The sequence below is a fragment of the Andrena cerasifolii genome, chromosome 9 (assembly GCF_050908995.1).
Source record: "Andrena cerasifolii isolate SP2316 chromosome 9, iyAndCera1_principal, whole genome shotgun sequence".
NCBI lineage: Eukaryota > Metazoa > Arthropoda > Insecta > Hymenoptera > Andrenidae > Andrena > Andrena cerasifolii.
The window spans coordinates 12,702,890-12,716,295 of record NC_135126.1 but is presented as its reverse complement, the minus strand read 5'-3'; the positions used below and the strand labels follow the sequence as shown (position 1 = coordinate 12,716,295).

Sequence of the window (13,406 nt, the reverse complement as noted above, 5' to 3'; positions counted from 1 at the left end):
TTGGTGTCACGGTTGAAGGAGCCAGCCAATCGAACGAGTCTGCAATTTTCAAAGAGTCGTTGAACGAGAGCGTACGTGCACCCCTCGTTCTATTCCTTTTTTTCTTTTAACCTTTACCCGTGCTCCCTCGCAGCCGCGAGCCCGCGACGTCGCAGTGGACCACTCCGTTTTGGGCAAATTCGCGTTCAAGTGGAGACGGACACGCGCGGCGATTCAATTATACCGTCAACGAAGTTTGTTCGTATCAAATGCCGAAAGGCTGAAAATCAATCCGGAGTGCGATCGGTTTAATGGGGGCACGCACCACGTGCCGCGGCCATTATATCCCCCGCTCTCTGCCGCCCCCTCGACAGCCTCTGCCCATCTCGGCCTCCAGCGAAATCCACCCTCCATCACCCTGCGCCCATGCCACACGTACCGGCACCGCAGCAGCCGTTACCTCTCGGTACTTATGTGTACAGACCCTCGCAAAAAGGATGGTTGACGATTATCGTGGTAAAACGAGCTTGTGGATCTTTGCAACTTTGCTTCGTGATCTTCCCCGCTTTAGGTCGCTCGCAGCTTCACGGGAACGCATCGAAGCGTGTTTCGTGAACAGAGGACATGTTCGTGGAATCCCTGCTATCGCGACACCCGCGGCATCCGATTCAATATAGGGGAGATCGGGCCTAGTTGTTACAATTTTCAGTTTTTTATTTTTTTTTTTTGCATTCCATGTTCAATACTATCAATGACTCTCACTTAAAGTACGTTCTTTCCTCTACCGATGACCGCTATCGCATGAAATTAAACGAAAACCATGACTTTGAAACAAGCCATTTTTAAGGTCGAGACATGTTGTATCAACGTGCCGCGAGTAGGGGCTAGTTGTTATACAATACGGGGCAAGTTGTTACAGGATTAAATTTTACGAAACGAGGTTTATTAATTATGAGTAATATAATTATATTTCCTTGGACAAAAGTAAATTTATTAATGGTAAGAATCTATTACAATAAATATACAATAAAAAATCTATTTTAAAAATAATAAAATACTACTGAAATCAGTTGCACTAATTATCGTCGTCCGTTTCATACGGGGACTTGTGCCTATTATTTGTGGTGGTTTTATTTCTCATCTGCCTATTCTTTACTGTATGTTTTTTTTATTTTTATGTCATCAGTTTCCTTTTTAAAACTTTTTAATAAAATCTTTTTAGTTTTTGATTTTTTACTTTTCGTTTTTTCTTTTAACAGTTGTTACTGTCGTATAAATCATTTACTAAATACAATGTAGCAACATGCCCCTTTTCGTATGTAACAACATGCCCCTTGTCTTGTGTAACAACTTGCCCCGGTCTCCCTTACCAGCACGCGAGACGCGACTTCTTTATCCCCTCTACATACCATCCCTCAACCGTCAGACTTCTAACCGGCGCGCCGTGAAAAAGTAATCAGAGCTGAAGAACCATCGACATCCACGTAACTCGCAGGACATCGGGGCAAACCCTTTGGCGGATGCTCGCGATCGAAGCAACACGGGGTCCCCAAGATCCATCAATCGGCCCGCAATCGAGAACCCCTTACCCCTGTTCGGAACGTTTAATAACCCCCAGCTGGCCGATCAGGTCGACGCACGTGGTGGTAGCGTGGATACGCTGGGGGGCGAAAGGTTCGAACGGGCAACGGGAACGGACCGGACAGAGAAAGAGAGCCGCGGGGGTGAAGAGTAAAGGATAGGATAGCGGTGAGCGAGGGAAGGAAGCGAATGTGGGATGAGTTTGAAGGTAGAGAGGGTAGGATCACGGTAGAGGGAGGATAGGGGGGCAGTTGCATATGAGCGATTGCCACACACGGCGTGTAACGCCGGCCGTGGCGGCGGCATTTACGTTAATTAAATTTCCCCAGGCCGTAGGACCGATCCTCTAGCCCTCCTCACTTTCACCCCTCCATACCGACGGCCCCAGCATCAATCATTGCACGCTCAGCCTCACTAGCCGGACTTCGCTATACCGGAGGATCGAGTCGCCGGAGACTGTTTAAAATTGCTAACCCCATCCTCCTCCTCGTCGCCCCTTTTTCCCTTGTCCCGTACCCTTTAGTTCTAGCGGAGAGTAGCCGGTGATCCGCCAACGTAGCCTTCCGCGCCGTTCCCGTGACGCCTCCCTTCGAAAGCTATGATTTTCCGTTAACTACCCCGACGGGTATCAATTAGAGGCCACGCGTCGTAGTTTCACCGGTCACGTACTCTTAAATACGCTGACCGATTCTGATTTCGATGAAAGAGAGGTGCTCGTAGGTCGATTGTCGCTCTAAATAGAGAGCTGGTCACCGCTGCAACTTTTTTTTTCGGCTGGCAGGGGACTTGGAACGATCGAGCTTTGAGCTTTCACCGTGGAGGATCACATTTTGGACTTCAATTTTTTTTAAGCAAAGTAAAGGATGGATAGGAAGATACTAAATATTCTCTGTACAGAGTAAACGATACTCGAGCGCGAAGAGAACAGAAAAGTTTCCTAATCCTTTGATTGCGCTTAACACAGCCTCTGAAAGACTTCGCTACTTCGCCGCGTTTCGTAAAATCCGATAAATTCCCGCTGGCAGAGCGTCCGTGTCTTGAAAACTCCGGCTACTTCGTCGCTCGTTCTCCCTTCAACCGGCCGTCCCAATCTCGTAATCGACTTTGCGAGGCAATTCTATAATCCCTTAAACCTAATTAGGGGCGAGTGAACCACGGCCGAGGCGGAACTCGAGTTAACTTTGCTACAAACAAGAACAATATCTTCCTCCGTCAGTCGGGGAACTTCGTTAACGGGGGTAGGGGGTGCAGCCTAGACCGGGCCACGCCGGACGATCCGCCAAGGATACTCGTAAGGAGAAGAAAATAAGGTCGCCCCGAAGGATCGCCAGCGGCTGGCCAATGTAATCGCTTGTAAAAATGTAATAAAGGATCAAAGTCTGCCGTTGAAACGAATATTACTCGGGCACAAGAAGGTATATCGAAAAGAGCACATTTCCCCAGCCTCTTCTGCATCCATGCCTTCCATAGCGTGGCAAAGCCCACCCGACCTGGCGAAACACGAATTAAATACTTCGCGGAACTTAATTACAGCAACTGTTTGCGGAGGTGGAAAAAGTTCCTAATCCCTTAAGGGGGTATTCTACCCGAAAATTCTAATTTTTTTTGTTTGATTTTCAAACATTTTAGGGTTTCGAAAATATGTCTATAAAATATTAAGGTGAAATTCGAAAAACTCCCAGAGTTATAGGGGTTTAAAGCCGCAGCGTGGCCGGCAGTCGTTCCCTCGACCCTTGTATCTAAAGAGGCTATGACTGCCAGCAGAGAAGAGAGAGCTGCCTAACTGCCCAACTAAATATGAGTGCAAAACCCCTGCCTTGTAGGTGCGATAGGTTTTCCAGAATTAATTTCCAAATATCACCTTCAAAAACGAGTGACTAGACTAGAATAACCCCTTAATTCCTAAAACTTGTTCTTCGATTGATCATCGGCTACGTCTAGCTGCCCCCTCCCCCATACGAACATCTATTCTTCCATATCGTCTGAATTTGATTTACTGCAACTCTCGAGCTCCACTCCATGAGAGGGCAGCCCCTCAGTAGGAATCTGAACACGTGACGTTTGTACGCCGAGGAGATCCAAACATTCCAGTGACATTCGTAACTCTCAAAGCTCTGGACCAGTAGCCCCCTTTGCTACGGAATATTCGACGTCGACCTCGGGAATAGACGGAAGGGGAGAAAGAATCGCCGCTCGATGCAGTTGGCCGAGACGCTCGAGCGCACCCTCCAGCACGGGGGTGGCTCTGTCTCCGAAGGGGCACTCCTCGGACCGGAGTATTTCATATCTGACTATCAAAGGTGGAGCTTTGTGCAGTTTATATTAAATCACGGCACGGTTACGGGGATGTCAATAGGACGTGCCTTTCCTCTATACTTGAGTCGAACGCTTTACCTTTAGCTTCGCTCCCAGGCATCGGATCGCGTTTCGTTGCACGCGCCGCAACCAGAAAGGAAAATTCTATTAAAAGCATGGCCGCGCGGTGAACAGCTTCGACGTGTCCCAAAAATTCTTGCAATTATTTTTAGGTCGACCCGGCGAATCGTAGTTACGATCGATGCGAAACGCGTCGAGGTTGCACCGATTAATTCAGCAGCCAGGACGGAGGTCGGATGCGACTTCTATTCTGGTGGACTTTGAAAATATTTCAACCTCCTAACCCGAAAGCTTTAAAAATATCGACAGCACTGATTGGTTGCAATCGATATTGGAGCTTTCAGACAATGCGTGAAATATCTTAGAAGTCTGTTGTGGGGTGCACGTTCCTCTTGGAACCGATGGGATCGTTGAAATTACCGGGAATAGCGGCCGTAAATGCGCTCGAACGCGGGCGGAATCTAAGGGAAATCGGGTCGGGCGAAGTCGATCGGAATAATGAATGAAATCAAATCAGTCCTGTTTGTTGATTCGGTACCGGTCGGCGTAGGTAGATCGAGTGCACGGAAGAGGAGCTGGTTGGTAACAAGGGGGGTCCGTTGCAGATTCCAATCGATATGATGCACACACGCCCGGATGCCAGCAGCGTTATTACGTCGAGTGCTGGTAAGACTTCCAATTAGTTCGATGTACCAATACGTGGCTTCGGCGCGTTTCATTCAGGAAAATCAGCGGAAAATCGGCCAGTTGTTTGTAATATTCCCGGGTTACGCGGAGGACCAGCAGTGCATCTGGCCGTAGAACAATTTGAATCGAGTCCGCGTGATTTTCACAATGTTCTCTCTGCGCGTCTATATGATGGAGCACCTAGAGAGAAATGAAATAGATTGCATGAAATATATTTTTTGGTGAATATGTCTAATAGCGACGGGATGATATCTAGTATTGTCAGAAATCAAGTGGCTCGATTGGAATCGAAAGGAGTTCTTTTCAGCGACGAAGCTCATCGATAATGCCTTTCGCTCCCACAGGAATCTATTCGAAGCTTATCTCATTTATTACCCCTCTGTTTTGCTCTCGTTCGACGGTTATTTTACAACCCCAGATAGGGGCGAGTAACGTCTTTGTTTTCACCGCACAACATCCTCCGTCCAGCGACCCTCAGCCTCTCGGCAACCGTTCTTCCGACAACAGCTAAGGGATGTCGAAAGATAAGGAACATCGTGCCTTTCGATTTTCCGTGTCGTCACCTTTCTCTATCTCTCTCTCTCTCTCTCTCTCTCTTCTACAGATGCTTGCAAACAGTGTCCAGCAGCTGCATTGCATCCAATCCGAATTTATTCACAGGACGCATTTTTGTCGTTGGATGGAGTACGTTCGTTTAGTACTGGAAAAATCTGCTTTAATTTACAGCAGAACAAGTGGCAGGTGCGTTGTAATTGTGTAGGTAGGTACGAGGGGGAGAATACGATCGCTGCGTGTCACGTTTTTCATTTTAAAAATACAGCTGTGTGTACGAGCTATTCCACCGTCAAAACAGATAGGTGACTTTTTCGTACATGGGCCCTCTCTAGGAATAATCCGGAGGATTCGTTTTCTTCGACATTTGAAAAACCGAGCTCGAGAGGAAATTGAAATAAAGCCACGGTGAAGTGGAGCGGGGAAGGCGAGAAACAAATGACAAAGCAGAGATAGAGGTGTGGCAAGAGAGAAGGTGAAACTTAAGGTCGTTTTGTTCGAGGAAGGAGATTGGCTTGGAAGAGAGAGAATACCTAGTTGTTAGCAAGCACGAAGCAGACCGGGGCTGCTAGATAAGGCGTGGGCATAAACGTCCGCAGATAAGGGTAGTTTGCACCCCCGTTGTGGACAGTTAGCCTTAAATGAGTGAGGGGAGGGGGTGAGACGTGTAAAGGCTTTTGTTGCGTGGGTCCCATCTTCCCGCTTTTGAAATCAGTTTCGCTGATGTCAGTCCTCCGCGATAGGAGATCGAATACCCAACGTGACAAACAGGATTTCTTCACTCGAACAGCTCTCGTCATCTAAACGTCACGGCCTGCAGGTACTTTCGACTTGTTTTTTCTGCTTCCAAAAGTACACCAGTGGTATTCGACAGAGAATAGAAGGGGTTGGGAATGCAAACAAGGGAGGAAGCGGGCCGATTAAAAGAGAATCTTTGTTCGAAACGAAGTCAGACTAAAAACGAAAGAAAAATATCTGTGGTAGTGGGTGATTTTTCACGAACAGTCGTCCATACAAAAATCCAGTCTCGCCGTTCTAAATTCCGCTTATCTAATGGGGTTTCGACAGTAATGTGCCGGCGTATTATGTAGAACCATCCTGCCAGGACCATCCCTTTTACGTGGAAGGCCACGAGCAGCGGTGCCGTTTAGCGTCAGATAGCGGAAACGTATGAGGGACGGGGTGAAGCCACCCTTATCTTAAGGGTAGCTACTCAATAGCTAGTCGCACCGAAATTTCTCCCGTTCTCTCTTTCCCGTTCTATCGACCTTACTCCCTTCTATCTTCAACGTGTTACCTCTTTCACTCTCCACCTTTTTAGCCAACGCATACTTCTTTTACGCCTTTTTTTTCGCATTCCTCATTCCACGACAAACTGAATTTCTTTTAAAGGCCCGCGTTCTCCTTCCTCCGTTAAAGACCCTCGGTGAGAATTTCAAGCGCGACCAGATCGACGCGCACCGAGGGGAACCATGCGCGCCTGTGGACAAAGTACCAAGGAATATTTCTCATTCGTACCTGCGAGGCACACGCGCATAATTTAATGTACAAGACACTGGAGGCACGAGCTAGGCCCTAGCCGCGCCGCTTAGGGTTACTTATACTTCGGGGGAGGGCTATGTGTGTAATGCGCAGGAGTGCCTCCGGGGTAGGTGCTTGCGGTAAATCTAATAACGTTGTAATGCTGTTACCCCCCTCAAAGTTGGCCCGTAAGTTTCTGCCTGGGCCTGTTGGCTCCGACTGCCGTGCCGAGAATTCCTAACGCGTGTGCCCTTTTCGCTGCATACGCGACGTGCGCGCATATTTCCACGAGAAAAGAAACCCTTGTCTCGAGAGAAACGTAGGACGTCTTCGAGATCAGTCGTTCAAATATAAGTAAAACATTCTATTCGTGGGCCACTCTATTCAGAGTGTTGAATGTCGGGTCTAATGTGATCTCTTCACCAAAAACGGGTGGGTAATTTGAGACTAAAGACATCTAAATTGGAGGGCTCACAGTCCACGTGTTCGCCAGAGATATTCAACCATACATGACACTGTTTCACAGGTGGAGCGTTGTAGTAGCACCTCCCTAGAACGGAGTTATTGCAAGGAGGAAACATCCACCGGGATTCAATACCCATTGGAATGTCCTCGATGGTGGGCAGAATTCTGGGAAGAATTGTTGCACGACTTGTCGATTGACGGTCTGCGAAGTTGGGCAACAGGTAGCCGATGCCTATCCGTGGACGTGGTGGAAATCAAAAGAGGCGGATTGACGCGTTCTTCCGCTAATTTCGGGCGACTCACCCTCGTCTTCCCTTCTTGATCTCCCTTCCCCGACCGTTTCGTTGGAGCCCGCGTAGATATATGTCACGAGCCAAGGTAAGCCTGGCAGTCACCCGAGGGTGTTCTGCAAACTATGCTCGCGAAAAGTTCAACACAACTTCATAACATCGGTGTTCCGTGAGAGAATTAGGGGGGTGAGAAGGGACTCGAAGTGTATGGTCGGTAGAGAAGTGCGGCCGTCGGGGGTAAATTTGTTCTAGCGTGAGCTTACACGGGTTACGTTAAGTACATAGGTGTTTGGGGGTAGTTAGTTGTATCTACCCGTCCAGAATTCGCTGCAACTTGAAACGCCCTGTACGGCGAAGCAACGATTCCTCTGTGGATTCGGTAAGTTTCTATACGGCATTCCCCCCCAATAACAATCGGAAGCATTAACGCCAAGAACTCGAGACTATCTGCCGCTGCAATCCCCTTGCGATACCTGCGAATTGCTTTGTAGGAAACGTGGCGTGCATTCCAGGGAATAATATTATTGCTATAGGGATAAAAATCGTCGCAAAAGGCCGAACAACCTTTAGGTTCGTACGGTTCGATGGGTTCCTAAAAAATACGCTTAACCATTTGCATATCACGGCAGTCGTAATAGGTCGCGGTTTATCACGGAAAATTCCTCGGTCGCTTAAAATCGCAATACAAAACGACCGCTGACCCGAATCCTATTCCTCTTCCGCGCCCTCTCTTTCCATCCCTCTTTTTCTGCCTCTCCCCCGACTGCTCTTTTTCACAGTACCGACTCGCGAAGATAAAAATCAGTAATTAGCCGGGACCATTATGGCGGCCGTTTGAAAAATTAGCGGGTCGTGGGGTAACCGCCCCTCTGGGCATAATCCTGCATCGGTAACGGCGCATACCAACGTGCATCCAACCTGTCTCTGATTTATACGGGTTTGCTATTAATTACACCCACCCACTGGCTCGCTTTCCAGCAGCCTGCCCTCCTCTGGACACCTATACGCCACCACCCCCCAATCTCCTTGCAGTGTACGTGCTCGCAAAAACGAGTAAATCCTCGATTTTTACGAACCAATAGTTTGTGAGCTCGCGCTTCGTGTTCTCGGGTGGGTAAAAACGGCAGAATTGCTATATTTAAAGAAAGTATTGTATTATCTACTAGTTCGCGAAATTTAACACTCTAGTGCATAAATTTTTAATTCAGTTGGAAAAATTAGACTAGTCTAATTCGGGGATGAAAAGACCGAATCCGATGTCTGTTTTCAATTTGGGGGACGTCTGGGCTCCCCAAGGCAGCCTTCTGTGTCACCGCCTTAAGGCGGGATCATGTAGCAAGTACAAAAAATGTAGTGTTTTTTTATAAAATAAATACTTTATTTCTAATGAAAAACTTTGAAAAAACTTCAAAGAAATATAAATTTATGATATAATAGAGAATTATTTTACTGTGTATTGTGAAATTTAACAAAGCACAGAAGAAGCACGAGAAGCCATCGCGAGCCGGCTTAAGGTCGGTATCAGATATATTGGCCGGTGAGTTCATTTTCGCGAGCAGCGGTCGAGGAGAAATCAGCCACCACCATCTGACGATCGTGGATTTGTCAATTGGAGTTGCATGGTCCCCGAAGAGTGTGGTGAAGTAACGGGAACGCTGCTCGGCTCCGCCTGAACGTAGCCGTATGGCTATTATTTATTCTGAGCGTAATAGTTGTGTGCCTTACGAAGGTATGCGTAAACCAATACGAGATGAAAATGTCGAGAAAGAATCAATCTGCTGACCAATAAAACTCCTGAATTTTTCGGAGCTTATGCACACCTATTCTGACGTACGTATTTCTACGCTAAGAACTCGGTGTGTCCTACACGTCAGGAGCTTGGCGCTATCCCCACCACTTCTGATTCACTCTTGTTCTGCGAAGACGAGAGCATGATGGAACGAGAGCGAGTCAGAAAACGTTGAGAAAAGGAGCACCGAGGCAGGTAAGCGGTATGGTGGGAAAATACCCCTCACGAAATGCACCGGCCAATATATCTGATACCGACCTACAGTCATGACTTCTTTATGTACATACCATTCTTTATACAGATTAATTATATTTTACATCATAATGCATAGCATATATCCCTTCTTGTGTTGTCGATGTTTTTATATCCATTGTACCTACTCGTACAGTATTTATTTTTCCATCGTCATTGTCTCATTACTTCCATCTTTCAGTGTCCACTAGACGCCCTTTGATCGCGTCCTTGACGCGTACGCTTGCTCTTTTTTCTATTTTTTTTTTTTTATTGTTTTTCGGGTGCGAAAAAATTCGCGTCAAACGCGTCGAGCCGAAAATTTCGGCCAGGTCTCGAATCGGTTGTTATTTCGACTGACGCTGCTGGCTGGTCTCGACGGGTTGCGGCGCAATTAAATTAAATGCTTCGGAGTAATTGTTCGAAAGCAGTTAAATTAGTTGCGTTTGTTTTGCCCGATTTTTGCGCAATCTCGGCGCGGAATGCGCGAGGTGCACCCGCACCCGCACCCGGAGGGAATTTCGTTGGCCGGCCACCTATTGCCCATCGCGCATCCTCAAATCTCGGCAGCGGTATCGCGGAAAAGCGCGTCGAAATGCGCGCGTGCTTTCGCCAGAAGGACATTTAAAAAATTCATTTGTCAGGCCGCGCACATGTTTGCATGCTAAACGAATCCGCGAGCACCGAGCGTTCCCGTTTTCCATCTCACTGAACGCAGAATTCGCAATCCCAGCCGCGCCTCTAAACAGGATATCGCGTTCCGCGAAAGAGAAGAACGCTGGACGGTTTTCATTTCATTCTCGCCATAGTAGCGCCGATCAAAGCATTGCGCTGCTCGCGTGACTTCCTCATCCGAAGATTATAAACTCGTGCACTTGTTAAATTGAATTTGGGCATCAGGGCTGAGGCCCGCTCAACTACCTTGTGCACGGGATTCGCGATAGCCGGACACCTAGTTCGATAAGAAAGATTCTGCGCGAGAGAATCTCTTTCCCTGAGCTTCCACGCAAGGCTGCATCTGTTCTACAGCCGTGGAGCAACGTACGTGAGGAAAGGTTCACGAGACATCGTTGGCCCCGGCTAAATTGCCTCGCCGTGAAGGAGCCAATCCTCGCGAAGGAAGAGAGCTTACGAACGGATGCAGGCAGGAGTGCATCGTCAGCGCCGACGCGGACTCGTTGAGCCGCATTGCTCGGATGTTGGCGATGCGTTGGGCGCGTACGAGCGTCTGGCGAGCTTGCAAGTAAACGTACGCTAGACATGGTTAGACTGGCATCCGGCCGCAAGCTCTCGACCTCATCGCGACCATCCGCCACCCCCGATTCCCCGGGTAGCTTTCGTGCTTCTCTCGTCGTTCGTCCTCTCTCCTCCCCATCCCTCTGGAGTTGCCACTCTAACCGATGCTCGTCCGCCAGACATCGCATCGTTGAGACATTCAAGACATAACGGGCCGCAGAGAGATATGCATCATCAGGATTGCCGGACAGCCGACATACGCGGCCACTTGGCGCGGCGTTCCTGCATCCTTCGGTTTTCGATCGGTCGAGATTGTTGGAATGCTGAGGGGTGCTGAGGCCTAAGATGGTCTCGCATAGCCGAGTCCAAGATGCCTATGCGTGCCATCGCGTGCAACTATGCGCGCAGTTGCATTCGAGATATTTTACAATACACGGATCAGTACGGACTACGTGCTTGAGCGAAATAGTTGAAGGTTTCTGAACGAGTCGATGCGTCCTATATCTATCGTTTGCTCCTCTCGTCGTTTAAACGATCAACGTCGCCAGTGCGCCTGCTCCCTTGGAGCACCGAGCCGTTTAAACCGGGACATCGGACAATGACTCGAGGTCTGCATTGTCCGCGACGGAAGCCCTCCGCGGAGGCATTTTCTGAAGGGCCCAAAGTATTCCTCGCCCGTCCACCGTGCACCGTGAACGCGCGGTGTACGCGGTGATCGTTCGCTCATTCGTCCGCTCGCGAATTCCTAGCATGAAAATTGCATACCTTCGCATATGCGTGCATACGGGCTGGAAACAAACGAATAGGGTTGTTCAGGCACCATACAGGGTCCACTGGGGCGGGAGAGGGTAGATGGAGGAGGGGAAGAAGAGGGATTGGTGTAGGTGAGCCAGAGGCAGGGATGCGGGGACAGTGCGGGACGAAACGAGATACGGGATAGGGAGAAAGAAAGAGGGAAAGGTAGATGGAGATAGGGTTGCCGTGGGGGTGAAAGGGGTAGATACGGTGGTGGTGCCGATGGTGGTGCCAGTGGCGGTGCCAGTGACTCGGTTGAACGACGAGGGGTTTGGAAAGCGTAATCGTTCTAGCCCCGCACCTCAACGAACTACCCCTACGCTTCTCGTACCCACACTCCCCGCTACACCCCCGCTAGCCGCGTGCCCGCTCGCTCGCTATTTATTGCCCGCACTCGGCCGGTTCACAACATAAATATGTTACACCTATGGCCACACCTATTGCCCACGGCTCGCGAATTCCTCCGCAAGCACGCGGCCCCTCCGCGAAAAGAATCACCACGGATAACCGGATAAATGTTTCGTTTCGTTCTTCTCTTCCAGTCGATGTTCCTTTCTTTCCTTTTCGCATTTTCGTTCAGTTCCCCTTGCCTTTTCGATTTTAGTTCAGCATTTTGATTTCCACGCGCAATGGACGTAGCAGAGTAGAAATTTAAAATTATTCGAGCCTTGTCTTCTGTTCGTTTCGCTAGGTCTATTTATTTAATTGGTAGAATACCTATTATGTAAAAATCAAGTAGAGGGAATTAATACTTTTCATTTTGAGAATACTTTCTTAGGCCAGAGTGTTTCGATGAAATTAGATAATTAAATTATTTACATGGAGTGAGGAATCAGGGTCTGTTGACACACAGATACACCAACATCCCCTGCCCCGCCACGTTTGCTTTTAAAGCGGACCCTGGTATCGGCCCCTTGCCGAAGAGAAATAGTTCCTGCAGTACGACAGGAACCGGAGGGTGACGTAAGAGCAGACCTGTTAAGGGCTCGGAGCCAGGGGTAACACGGAGGGTCGAGTTTTCGAAGATAAAAGAAGGACCAACTGTTGAATATCGGCCAAGCCCGCTACGAGCGTAATGACGTCACAGTCTGCATTCAAGTAACGTTACAAGTTATCGCGAAATTCCAAAATTCCCTCCCATCCAAGAGATTCCCACAAATCAATCGAGATTGCGCGACTAGGAGCAATGAAACTGTTACTTACGTTCTTCGCGGTTTCTTCAAAGTATCGAGGCTGATCCCCCTCAACTGCGCTTGCGACTCGATCCGCTGACGGTCACGGGATCACAGGGCACGATTGTCTTCCTCTGGCTCGTCAAGCAAACAACTTTGTTTACAGTGGAAATAGTAGCAGCGTAATAAATACAATCGTGATTGACGATGGAATTGTGCGCAGGGACGGGTGGGGGAGAGGAGGGGGGGAGGGTGAGAAATAAGCGACTGTGCAAGTGAAAAATGAACCGAACGGTTTGACGCGACGCTCGGGTTTCGGTGGTGGGTCGGTGGAAAGCTCGACTCGCGGCGGGCCACGATGCGCAAAAGCTCGTCAGCTCCGCGGACGCACGTGCAACTCGGCCGCGTGGCACGTGGTGTTTGCCGGAGTGGTTCGCCTCGAAAGCCGCACAGCAGAGCTTGCAAGCTCCCGTGCTTTCATTGGCCGATGGGTGGAAACTGCGCATGATTGCGGGTGTGGCCAGAACTTGGGGGGCGGAATAAGCTCGGGGTGACGATAGGGCATCCTGAAAGGGGCACGTCTTCGTGGGTGTCCACGTTCCACCACTATCCCACCCCGGATGTGCTTTTTCCTTCAGCGTCCTAACGAGCCTGAGGACCGCCGTTCGCCCGTCCGAGCTTCGGGAACTTGCCAGTCGACTTTCCTCGATCTCCAACTGAGAGAGGGGCACC

At 49.0% G+C, this 13,406-nt stretch overlaps 1 protein-coding gene across 2 annotated transcripts in view; it reads right to left on the bottom strand.

Moving 5' to 3' along the window:
- Positions 1–13,091, bottom strand: part of LOC143373068 (LIM domain only protein 3) — a 67,619-nt gene extending 54,528 nt beyond the window's left edge. For both annotated transcript variants that reach the window (XM_076819881.1, XM_076819882.1), the window contains exon 1: positions 12,706–13,091. The gene's annotated coding sequence lies outside the window, so the exon portion shown is untranslated. The remainder of the gene's footprint in view (positions 1–12,705) is intronic.
- Between the last annotated feature and the right edge of the window lie 315 nt (positions 13,092–13,406).